Source organism: Dioscorea cayenensis, chromosome 15 (assembly GCF_009730915.1).
Source record: "Dioscorea cayenensis subsp. rotundata cultivar TDr96_F1 chromosome 15, TDr96_F1_v2_PseudoChromosome.rev07_lg8_w22 25.fasta, whole genome shotgun sequence".
In the NCBI taxonomy this organism is placed as follows: domain Eukaryota; kingdom Viridiplantae; phylum Streptophyta; class Magnoliopsida; order Dioscoreales; family Dioscoreaceae; genus Dioscorea; species Dioscorea cayenensis.
Window position 1 is genome coordinate 5,536,352 of NC_052485.1, and position 14,091 is coordinate 5,550,442.

Below are 14,091 nucleotides of genomic sequence, written 5' to 3' on the forward strand. Positions count from 1 at the left end.
GGGGACTCTTTTTTAAATTATAGAAATAGAGGGGGTATTTGTAATTGATGAAAATTGTTATGGTTTAATTTGGAAATCACCTAATAAAAAAATTGGACAATAATGATAAATATTTCTGAAAATTAGTATTATCAATTTTATTTTATTTTGAAAATATAAGATGAATAATGGGAAGTTAGTAAATATTCTGAAGTATTTACTCCCACAGTTCAACTTATTCCTAATTAGATGTAATAATAATATATGTATAATTGTGGTGGCTTCTCCACATTATAAAAAAAAAATCTAAAATTTTTTTTTAAAATATTTGTTAACTTAAGTCTCTTCCGGAGTTGAAATTTACAATGAAAAATGTGATTTTTTTTTTTTAAATATCTCCTTGAAATTTCATAGATTTATAAAAAATAAAAATTTTACTCTAATTTTCTTTTTTCCCTATAAGCCTCTGAAAATTCAACCAAATATTTCATGAACTTTTAAAATTAAATTTGTTTGCATATTTATGCATATATATAGGTGTGTGTAAGTATATATATATATCTTGACCTCACATGCACCATTACAATTTGTTATTTTAAAAGATATAAAACTCCTAAAAATCTAATTGTGATTAAATGATTACGTAGATATTTTGCATATATACACCTAAAGATAATTTAAGCCACTTTTTATTTTTTACATTTCTTGCCAATGTCATTCCAGGGAGATCTCTTCTTCAATTGTTAATAGTCTTAAGACTTCTTGTTTTGCTACGAATTGCTGATATTAAGTAACCATTATTTTCTTAAAAATGATCTACTTAACTTCTGAAATGGTTTTTGGAAATAGTTCAAATTTCTCCATTTTTTGTTTTATGAATCATGTCTTTTTCAATCATTCTTTTCATATCTTCATATTTCTTTGAAACTTCCTTGAACAAGGCCTTAACTTTCATTACTTTTTCGGTTCTGAGTGTTATTTTTGTTTCTAGCTTCTTGATTCTTCACTCTTGATCAACCATATAATCAAGTGTTTGAGGTCTCAAAGAGAATTTAATATTAGATTATTCTAATGAAGGTGGAAGTGGATCGTGATGATGTTCTTCATTTTCATATTGAAATAATTGGGCTAGATTATGAAATAGAGGAACTAGGCTTTTGGATCATGGTTTTTAGCAAAAATGTTATCAATTATAACATGTTGTTGGAGTATAAGATTGGCCTGAGCTCTAAATCTTAGTAAGGAGTTTGGTGGAAAGATCGGAATATTCAAATTTAGCTGAATGGTGTAATGGTTGGTTTGGTAGCTTTTTCCTACCATTCCTACAAGAAAATAAGAAGTCATTAGTAAAAAAAAATGTATATATAGATATTTATGGGTTAAGATTAGTTAGGTTTTCACCATAATAAGGGGTGTTAATTGTCCTATTGGTATTGTAGCCCCAACCCTTATTATACAAAAGAACAAATCCTTGTTTTCTATTGCTACAGGGATTGGATTTCATAGTTTCTATATTTAAGAGAGAATGTGAATGATCCTGATGATTTTGCAGTCATAGTCTTTCTTAATCACAAATGGCCGAACTATGGGTTTTGGGTCAAAGTGGCATAACTCTCACAGTAATAAAAACTCAAAAGGATCTATTGATTTTACTGGTCCATGTTTCTATTATCGGAAATAGACAAGTCATGGGTTTTTGTTGTCTTAAATAATTTTCTTCCTTAAATTGTCTTATATTATTTCTTATTTTTTCAATTTCTTTTTCAATGTTATCTATTTTCTTAGAATTAGTTAATTTTCTTTCCTTAATATGACTGGCTGTCCTATTTTTATTATTGGTTTAATCATTTTATTCTTGTCATCCTTTTTTCAATGAGATCTATCATATTTTGTTAATGTTCAACTATTCTAGTTCTAGAGTATATGATTGAATATTTTAATATGATTTTATCCTCTCTTGAGTTATTTGTTCTAATTCTATTATATTTTCTTGATCAGTTTCTTTCTTTCTACTTCTAGTTTTATACTTTGAAGTCATTGGCTATTATTTTGAAAAGGTTCTTTCGATCATTTTGCTAAGTTTATCAACGAAGAAATTATCAGTTCCTTTGATATGTTCAATAGTCACATTAAAGTCATTCACTATAATATAATCAACAAAAGTTAACCATCTATTAGTGGATAATTTATTATTAAACTTTTTTATGATAAAAGGAAACAAAAGCTTGACAGTTTGTCCTAAGTGTGAATTCTGAGGTAGATATCACAAACAATTTAAATTTTTCTAAAGCCTTAATAATTACTAATATTTCTACATTTGTGCCTGAAATAGTTACATTACAAGTGCCTATCTAGTTACTTTGTCTTTCTTAATAGTATTTTCTTTAGTATGTTTAAATTTTAATACCAGTACCAATCCTCAGATGCAACCATCTGATTCTATTATGAGATAAGTTCCTGAAGGTAGTAATTCAAGGGGTTTTATTTTTCTTACTACATTCTTAATTTTTTTTAATTAGTTTAATATCTTAATTCTTGAACATTCTCTCTCATGTTTGTTTTGTTTTATTATACAAAGGTCCTGCTAATTGACTAAGATTTGCTATGAAATTTCTGGCATAGTTAAGTTTTCCTAAGAAAGATTTATTTGTGTTAAACCTTCTAATTTATCAGGCATTTCTAAAATACTAGTTGAAATATGTTTTTGCAGTTCTATTTGGCCTTGACCTATTATTACTCCTAAAAACTCTATCCTTCTACATCTTATTTTCATCTTTTTTTCATATAAAAAAAGGCCATGTTGCTTGCATTTTTTAAAGAAAGTAAGTAAATTTCTACATGCACTTGAAGAGTTTTCCTAAATATTAAAATATCATCAGTATAAGTGACGATGAAATTATCATTTCTCAAGATATTATCCACTTTTCTTTAGAAATTTTTGGGAGCATTTTTAAGTCCAAAAGCCATGACTTTCCATTCATAGCGGCCGTTATGAGTAATAAAGAAGTCCATTTTTTTTTTGTTTCCTTTAGCCATCTTCACTTGCTATAAGCCACTTTTTAAATTAAATTTAATATATATATATGTGTGTGTGTGTATTCTTAATTTTATTTATTAAAACCTCTTTATTTGGTAATGGATATTTATCATCTTTTGAATTATCATTTAATATTTTGTAATTAAATATTATTCTATTTTTCCTCTTATTATTTCACTATTTTTATTGACAATGAAAGCTCTAGTTCTATGTGACCTTTGTGTTTCTTCTATAATATATAATTGTTATAATTCTTTAATATGGAGGTCAAATTCTGCATGTTCATAAGGGGATGCTCTAATGACTTGGCAGGTTAATCTAAGATCAGGATTTATAATTTGTAAGACATATTCTTCTTTTGTACTATGTATATTTTTTTTACAGGATTTTCTTTTATTGTTCTATCTAATTTAAGTTATGTTATAATTGGTTCTAATTTCTTTTGTAAAAGTTCTAACCGATTATATTCTATTTGAAGTTCACAATCATCTTCTCTTTCATATGCTAATTCATTCTCTTCCTCAATGTAGGAGATGATTTCTCTTATAAAAGGGGTTCTGCATATTGCATCTGCCTTTTCGAAGATTGTTACTAAGTCTCCTTGTACTATAAGTCCTCCTAACTGATTTCTAATAAAGCTCATTCCGATAATAAATTGTGTTGCTTTGTCTTTATTAAAAGGTTTTATCCATGTGAGTGGGAGAGTATATGTTTGGTTGTTAATGATGATTGTAAAGTCTACTAATTTATATGTTAAAATAAATCAATTCCCAAAAATATCTCTAATCACTGATTTGTGAGTAGTTATTTCTCTGTATTATTGAGGAACTATTTCTTCTGAAATATAGTTTCTACTAGCACTCGTGTCTACTATTCCTATTACAGGGAGCTTATATTCATATGAAAATTCTAAAAGAAATTCTATATTTAATAAATTATTATTTCTAAATCCAATAGGATAACTATACAAGTCATGTTTTTCTTAAAACTCAACTACTTTAAATCTTTGTTCTTGATCTGTGAATTCTTCTATCCTAATTCTTTTACTTTTATCTTTTAAGTTTTTAGTTTTCTAGAGTTAACTTTTCTATTTTTTATTCTACATTTTATTCTTTTTAGTAGTTGTGCTATCACTTCTTTATTTGTACTATTAAAATTTGCGGTGCCTAAATCTCTTTCTTTTTCTTTAAATGTATAATTGAATAATTTCAATATTTAATTAGATGTATTTTGAATATTGGATTATAAAATTTTATGTTTGGTTAAAAGGATTTGTAAATATGGATTTGATGTATAATCACAGATTTAATTAATTATAAAATAAAAAATATATTTAGTTACTTTAATATATTCTTTCCATTAATTCATTTTATATGTTAGTATTTATATTAAATATGGTACATACTACTAATTATTCTTCAATAACAACCAAATTTAAAATAAATATTTTGAAATTTAGTTATAAATAAAACATTTTAAAAAACTTTTTATAATTTTAAAATTGAAACATAAAATTAATTTGAATATTTTTATAAATAGTAAAATATTGTTTTAAAATATCAAAATGGATTTTCACATAACTTGTGATAAAGATTTCAGATAGAGCAAGTGATTTTGAGGAATTAACGTCCACTCATCTTTTGTTTGTTTTCGGATCGTTTTTTTTTTACTGGCCCGAGACACAATACCAACTTTCCGGGTTTTTTTTTTAAAAAAAAAATTCTTAATTATTATCTTCATAATTTACATTTAATTATATTAATTTTAATTTTTTATTATTAAATTAAAAAATGGGATACATGAAACGAGGGAGGGTACGAACCAAGGCCATTTACACACCAACCAAAAATCCTCCCCTACTTGATCTACACTTCATTTGTGCAGTGGTTAAAAACACAAAATAAAAATAAAAAGAATGTCAAAATAAATAATTTTAAAAATAAAATAATTATAATAAATAAGAAGCATTTGAGACAACATAAAAAAAATCAAAATAGCTTAAAAAATGTAGATCTTACATTAATTGGTTTACTTATCGAGTTAAGTTTCATATATATATATATATATTCTCTCCACTCAACTATCCGTCTTCATTAAGGTTTAATTAAGCTTTGACTTTAGCTATCATAGCTATTAATTTTATACTCATCATATTGTCGGTGAAGAAGCTATAAGCTTTAAGGCATTAAATCTCTATTTTTTTAATTAAACTTAAGCATGCTTCCAATCATCTATACAAACTTATATTTTAATATTTAGAGGTAATAATTGATAACCTATTGTGTCTAATATGTTTTTATTTGTATTAAATGTCTAAGCATACTTTATTATAGTATTATAGGGACAAGATTCACTCTCATCATTTGGCCCAAGACCCAAGGCCAGCCCAAGCCCGATCCAAGCTCAAATTGAATCTCTTGTTTTTTTGCTACTCAATCCAAAGTTAATGTATGACAGGTCAGTCAAAGCCCTACCCAAAGCAACCTTGGATTGGATATGGATATTATTTTTAAATGACGCGTGCATGCCCTTTTGGACTTTTTTTGGGCTGATCCAATGGGCTAGCCAATGAGCTGACCTATTGAATTTATTATTAAATATTAATAATATAATTTTTAAAAAATATCACAAAAAATATACAATGATAGAATGAGTAGGTGTCAACCTAATTGGGATTTACTTATATTTTAGTTTTGTAATATTTTTCTCAAGTGAAAATTTAATAATACTAACCAATTAATAAAATTAATCATTATTTTTGTTTTATTTTTTATTTTTAAATTATCACAAAGATTAATTAAGTAAAGTTAAAAAAGAAAAATAATAGCAGGCTGATTCGAGTCGAATCCAACGGGCCGATCCTAGCCCGATCCAATAATTGGTCCAAAAAGTCAAGCCTATGAGCTGGGCCATAAGCTTCATATTTAAAATTTGGCCCGACTCGGTCCGGCCCAAATTGTTCATGAGGCTCATCGGATTTGGGCTTGGGCTAGGCTAAAGCCTAAATTTTTTTAGCTGCGTCGGCCTAGGCCGGCCCAATGATGAGAGTGAGACATGATGTGCAAAAATATTTTTTTTTATAATTAATTAAAAAATATAGTACAAGTTTTCATAATTCTATCACCATACCAAAGGGCTTGTAGCCTAGCGGTACCCCGGGTCCCTCGTTGGAGGAGACGCGAGTTCGATTCCCCCTGACCGCGCTCCCCAGTTTCAAAAGGGTGAGGACGTTGTGGCAATTCCCCGTCACGTGCCTGCACGAGGGTTGGCGCTTGTAGCCCCTCTACATCAAAAATTCTATCACCATTTTAGATTGTTAGACTTCAAAGCTATACTAATGAATCAAAAAATAGTGTTTAAGTAAGCAATGATCACTAATTATTTATGTATATGTATTATTTGCTACTAAACAATCACAACTTAGTAAAGGGGGAGTTGGTTAAAGCTTTTAGTCTTCAACCTGACCTGGCGAATTAGGCCAAATTTTGGCCCATGCCCCCTCTAGTCCGATGTATTTTCTAATTTTTTTATTAATTAATCTAAATATGATTTATCTATTTTTTTTAAAAAAATTAATAATAATTTTGGGGAGAATTTCTTAAAATTTTCCCTATTTTACATATTTGGTGGTATAAATGAAATATTTATATTAGCAAAAGAGTCAAAAGAGTAAGATTGATTTGATTAAAAATTTGGCTGAAAAACAATAGTAAATGCACAAACAAACCACCCGGTAAATAAATAGTGTTTTATAAAGCTGCAAATTGGGCTTCACATCAAAAATATCAATTTTTTTGAGATCTAAAGAAACCAAAAAAATTCAATATAAGAAAAATTGAAAATAAAAACACAACTTGTTACATATGGATACTAGATCAACGGTATCGAGAAAAAAATATGTCATAACTTTTGCACTAGGAATACATCATCAGTATACAAGAATAATACGCTTCTATTATTGACATGATCTAACCCAAAGAATTCCAATAATCCATTATTAGGTTCTGTTCACAAAGATCTTTAACTCCTAATTAAGAATCAAAGTGCAGCTTTGTGTAATTAAAAAAGACTTAATGATGAATAAAGTAAGCAATATCTATCCTCTTATGGTTAAATATATATAAAGTAATTAATAGTCTCACACCATTTAATTTGAAAAATATAGATTTTAATACATAAGCATGGTTTTCTAATCTTATTAGTTTAAGTTTTTGAGTTAAATCGAGCCAAACGTATGCTTGCATCTAACATCAAAAGAGTTTGGTAACTTTAGTTAATCTGGTTTACTTAGTTTGCTTGTAATATAGTTATTTTATATAGACTAGCATATATCAAGAGGCAAGAATAGAATAATTGATATCCCAAATAATAAGTAGTCTATGCTAAGAAAAGAGAAACTACTTCCTTCTATTGAGTCAGTAAAAACACACTCTTTTGATTCTACTTCAGGGATTATCACTTAACTCATTAATTTTACATTGTCACCAATAACTTATCTGATACTTACAATCCATAAACAAAGCACAATAACTTCAAGACTTGGTAATAAACACAAATCCAAGAAAGTGCTATTGAAGTACTTAGAATTTGATAATAAGGATTGTAAAGATTAAGGAATACATACAGTGGTATGGAGTTTGCCAATTATAGGATGAGCCAAGCTAACGATTCGGAAGACATCATACTTTCTTCGGTGTTTTAGCTACGAGATAGAGAGTTGTCCAAGTATCCTTTTACAATGTCAAGTCCATAGAGCTTCTTGATCAATGGCATAGTTGCAGGAACATTCATTTGAAATGTATCAGGCGAAGCGGAAGTGCAGAAAAATTCTTCTCAAGTTGCTTTGATTGCTTTTCTTGTAGCACAGTGAATTGAAGCTACTAAAAGCAAAGGGGGCTCTCCAGAAACTGGCACAAATTGGTACATTGGATCAATGGAAAGGGCATATGCTAGAATTTATTCGACACAATGAAATAAACTGCAAACACTATGTTTAGTGCAAATGCACTATAAAATGGGAAAGTGATGGGTGTATCTCTAGTGTTAGACTAACTCTGATATGTTGAGCTGAAAAAATCACGAGAGTTATCTTTTGTAGATATGTTAAGAGGAAGGATACATAGTTATGCAAATTTTGTATTTTCTATACTCAATTAAACCCAAGAGCTTAAACTAATAGAATGAGAGACACATATATCCATATTTACCAGCTTAACTCCAGCTCAAACATGTCAATGTAGGAAAAAAATACCCACATTACCTCCAGGTCCATAAATCCATACATCTTAGAAGGCTTCTACAAATTAGACTCAAAAACAGAATTCTGGTATAACTTAACTTATTAATTAAGTTTTGTCGGATGCAAACCAAATATATTATTGATACTCAATTCAACCCAAACATCTAAGCTAATAAGATGAGAGAACCAAACTTATACATTCATATTCACATTTACTAAATTAATTGGCATGAGGCTATTGGTTACTCTAATAAGATCCATCTATTACATCATCACCTAGCCTTGGATTCATTTAAATACAAGTAATTTTATAGAGAATTTTCTTTCAATACAATCCAAATGAGTGTTCAATCATAAATGAGACCAACTTTGTAAGCACATTAGCAGGATGATTTGCAAGCACAACAAGAACATTTTAAAGTGAATGCTCACCTGGTCAAACAATTAGAAAATCAGTTAACTACGTCCATACTAGCACAAAATGAACAAGGAAAATTTGAAAGTGAGTCAAAAAAACTAAACAAATTCATATCACTATGCGACCAAATTGAGGGGTATGAGAGAACCTCAACAAAGGTTCGACAACAAGTAAACCAATGACCTAAAGATGTAAAAAGACACAGTATGAGCACCTCATTAGAGAGAATCTTGTGATGAGCTTCCTCCATTCTTTTGGAAAAGTCACCGACCTGCTTAAGATAGAAATAAGGAAGGATCTCAAAGAAACTGGATTTTCTTACAACATCTTCTATTGATAAAATTGGTGGTTCTAAAATCTCTGTGCTATAGTTGACAATTACTTGTTTCACAGCCATATTAGCAAGCCTCTGTTTTTCTGCAATCTAAACCAATAATTTTATCAGAAATAATAAGAAATATTCAAAGCACAAGTGACAATAGTTTGGATCATCTATCCAATAAATTAGTCATTCACATGATCATGACTCTACAGAAGAAAAGTTAGCCAGAATAAACTAGAAAACACAATTCAGGAAATGAGGCACAAGATATTTACTACAATGCCTAGAGGTTGACTAGCATACTCTGTAAAGTTGCTTGCAAGCACTAGTTCTGCTCTTAATACAAGATTTATCATAGTATTTTTTTTTTCCCCACCACTAGGTATATCTTTGGAAGAAATAGCGGTGATGATCTTTTTTGATGCTAGAGTTGATTTGAACTCAAAGCCTTTAACAAGAGCTAATGGGTGTGTGTTGTAAATGAATGCTCCATAAAGACAATCCTTGGGAGAAGGTATATCATTCACAAAAACTGCTTCACCTACATAATTAATTAACAAGATTAATAAGGGCTTAGGTTACCTTCTTCCAATTGCTTTATAGGGTTGAAAACACATTGATCATATAAACAGTAACTACACAAACATTATCAATTTAAAAATTGAAGAACTCTAAAATTGCATTAAAGTTGGGGATCAAAACTAGAGGATCGGTTAAGAAGCATAATGAGCAAAATAACTAGAATAGTGAGGGCAAATTTGGGAGCTTGTGGTTAAAGGAGGAAGCTGAATATTATTCTTAAGAATTACAAAAAAAAAAAAACCATTACTTCGCAAATAAATGTTTTGGATGCTCTCTAAATCTTAAAATCAAAATCTTGACTTGTATATGTGAAGTTGGACAAGTGGTTAGAAAATCCAATCACAAAGCATAGGTAGACTCCACCAGAGAAGCAAGTTGTTGTACAATTAGCAATGAAGTAATTGAAGTTTGTTAGACAACTCTTCCCCTTCATACCTCAAAGATCTTTAATGCAACCATAGTAAAAAGAAAGGAAGAAGTGGGTCCAAAAAAAAGCAAGAATATATTTTATAAAAATCCCCTCCCCCACTAATATTTTACAAAATCCTCCTTATATTGTAAAAAAATTATATAAAATTATATAGATTAAAAAAATCTTATGTTATTTCCAATAAAATCCTTAAATGATAAGAATAGTAGCTAAAAAGTAAGCTTTGTTATTTGTAATAAAAATCTAAATTAAATAATTAATTAATTTAAAATAAAACAAGTATTGATCATCCAAATGTCATTAGGAATGTTGATTTTTGCTATAAATTTAACTAAAATCTAATGGTCATTGAATTGCCTAGACATCCTCAAGCTTGCTGTTAAATTTTTTTTATTTGTTTAAATATAAAAAATTAATTTATTATTTTATATTTATTCTTTAATTTGTATTAGTAATTAAAAGCACGTAATTTTTTTATTTGCATTATTAAAAAATATATTCTTTATTCACAAATTATTAATAGGTCTAATAGATCTACTATTGATGCACAAAATAATAATAATAAAAAATACTACTACTAAAGGCAAAACATCTTCCATCCCTAAAGTTTAAACTCCTTTCCCTAAACTTAAAACTTCGTAATCTAATTTAGTTTTTATTCAATTTTAAATGATTTCAATAATATGAAAGATAGAGAGTAAAGCTCAACTTCAATTAATTAAATTAGTTTGTGTGAAAATTGAATATTACTTTTTTTTTATTTGGTCCCTTCTAAAAATATTTTCTAGCTTCACCCTTTTACCAGAAATCACAACACTCAATGAATACATTGAATAGTATCCCAAAGCATTAAAGAACTAATTCTAGGTTTCATCACCACCGACAATGGTTTTCCGGTGACATTATATACCTCCGGCCGGCTCCCTCACTCTACAGTCAGTCAGTTGTCCATCGGTCTCCTCTGCCACCCGTCTCTTTTTCTCCTAGAATAAGAGTTCTCGCCTGTGCCACCTCTAGCTTGTGAACCTTCTTCAGCAGTGTTGATGTTTTCTTCAACTCTTGCTGTAGCTCCACCCAAGATGAGCTCTTGCTCTACTATATCAGCTAAAATAGGTAAACCGCACAGCCCGTCGTCATCTCTAGTGTGGTCCTCACCAACATTGATTTCTGCGTGGCAGAAAGCTTTGATAAGCAACTCAAAATAACCTTTTTTTTCCCTGATTGTCCCGAGGCCATTCCATGTTGAGCTTGTAGTAGCCATCATCTCCCATCCTAGGTTGATTTCCAGCGGCAGGTCCCATAGCCCCAAGGATCACCTTCACATCTCTAATATTACCATTGAGTTCGTCCGTCCACTCTGCGATGAAATTGTACTGACAATCTATTATGCACACAAAGGTGAGATCCATATATATCCCCAAAAGACTGGCCTGATTGTGAGATTAACCTAACCCTTAAGTGAGTATCTTTGTGCAGATAATGGTGGGGCTAAAGGGGTTCATTGTATTACCACACCCCTTGTCAGTCAGGGTGGATACTCCCTCAATTTGTCAATGTGGGACTAAATAGGTTCATTATCAAAGACTGATACCCTCGTCAATCTGGGTAGATACCCTCTCAATTAGCCGATGTGGGACTAAAGGGGTTCATTGCATTACCTCACCAATTAAAGACTGACGCCCTTGTCAGTTAAAGTGGATACTCTCTCAATTAGTCAATGTGGGACTAAATAGGTTCATTACATTACCCATCGATCAAAGATTGAGGCCCTCATCAATCCGGTGTAATCTGAGTACCAGACTCTGGACCCACATGAGGGTTTTCACCTGGTCCGCGTACCTGCCCGACATGGCGCAGACCCAGTGCCAACCTTGTCCACACACCAGTCTCTCAAAGAAAGCACCATTGTTATGCACTCTAGGCTGGGATGCACATCTCCAAAAAACCAGCTCGATGGCGAAGGAGGTTTATTACGTGATTATTGTCTTCTGAACCAAAAAATCCAGCATCTAACACCTCCCCCCGATTTCCAAGAATCATCCTCATCAAATTGACACTATGGTTGCCGCTTCCGCTATTCATATCTCTAATTGGAGAAACACATTCCACAGCTAATTTGTATTGACCTCTTCTGGCGCTGACATCGGCGTTATTACCTAAGGTGCTCCATTTTGGGTAAATGACCTTCAAGTAACCTTTCCCCGTGCTGCCTGTGTTGAGGACTTCTTGGTTCGCCATGGTACCACGGGGATCAACTTCAAGTCTTGAATGATATATGTGTTTATTTATTAGTTTTTATAACTTTTCAAATATCCTCTGCAGTCTGCCCGTCTCTGACATTTCAATTTCCCCTACAGTTCCTCTTTTTTCAGTTTATTTATTTTTCAGTCTCTACATCAGTTTATTTTATTTAAAAATTCAATTTTGCCCCACGAAATGTACTTTCCATTTATTAAGTATATTTTTTATTTAATATTGTGTGTTTATGTGCAATTATATAAGTTTTCATTTAAAATGTAACGTTTTATACTTAATATATTAGTCTCTTGTTTATTATTTTGTCTTTCCGTTTAAAATCGCTGAGGGGCATTTCTGACCGAAATATTGACAAATAAGTTATTAGATGATGTAAAAAAAAAAGATTTTTTTGGGATATAAAATAGTCTAGAGTTTTTTTTATATGAATGATATGAACAATTTCTCTTAAATTTATTTATATATTAAATGATGATTTTTATATTAAAAGATTTTTAAAACATAAGCTATAACTGTTTGCATAATTAAATAATTTAATTTTTAGATATAAATGAAACTTTGAAATGTTTAAATACAATTGCCATTTTAACATTATAAAATTATAATATTAAACGGTTTAAACCTTTGAAACTACTTAAAAAATTAATATCATGAAAAAAACTATTAGTATGAAATTATTCATTTATGGGTTTATTTATTTATTTATTTATAATGTGTACAAATTATTTCATACGCATCTTAAATTCTAACTAACATTTTAAAAAAAAAATTGAACCTCCAAATTTTAGTATAAAAATTAATCGCACTACACTCAGTCTATTGTGGCAATGGTTGTGAGTTTAATAATAATTCATAATGTGAAAAAAAATTTGTAGTTGTAATTAACATATGCATTCATTAGTTTTGTCTCCAAAATTAACTGGCATCTATAGAGATGGCGCAAGCCCTCAATAATGTTAGATGAGTCTTGGTATCTCCTTGAGTAATTTCCATGTCTCTTGGAGTTAGTCTTGTTTGACATGGTTATGATGTCTTAGGAGAGTCATCTTAATTAATGCTATATCTGGCTTCATCTGGATATCCGTCCTTAAAGCATGGAGGAATAGAATTAAATTTTAAATTGATGCAGTAGCCATCTATAGCTAGCCCCAATGCTTTAAACAATTTGTGAATAAGGTGACATAATCCTCGACAAATATTCATGTTTTAAAAAGTTTAAAACCTTTTTCTGAACTCCATTTATTTATTGATCTCTCCACTGTGTAAGATTCAAAGAACACATGACATGATAATTGTGAAGCCTTCTTCATAGTAACAGCACGAATCAATAAATACAAATTAATTTTATCAAGGGTAATTTAAAAATTTTAATAAAAAATCAATTTTTTATTATTTTAAAAAATATTATATAATTTATGATATTTTCTTATGATATATGCGAAGTATATATATATATATATATATATATATATATATAACAAAGTGAATTTTAAGTAATACACATTGTATTATTTTTGTTCCATTGAACGCTATATAAGCAATTCCCCTTTTTATAATTATGCATAATGACATGCATAACTCGTTAAATTTAACTAAACATGTTAAACACCAAAATTATCCTATTATAAAAAAGTAAAAAAGCATAAATACCTCTTGAATTAAAAAAAGAATCAAATGGGGAAAAAATAATGCATGGATTTTCAAGACAGAATTAGAGGGTTTTTTTTCAATCAAATTAAAGTCATTTTTTAAATTATAAAGATTTGTTTAAGAAAAAAATTCACTTCAACTTGATAATCTAGAGAGGGTGTTTTTATTTCTGAGTTAT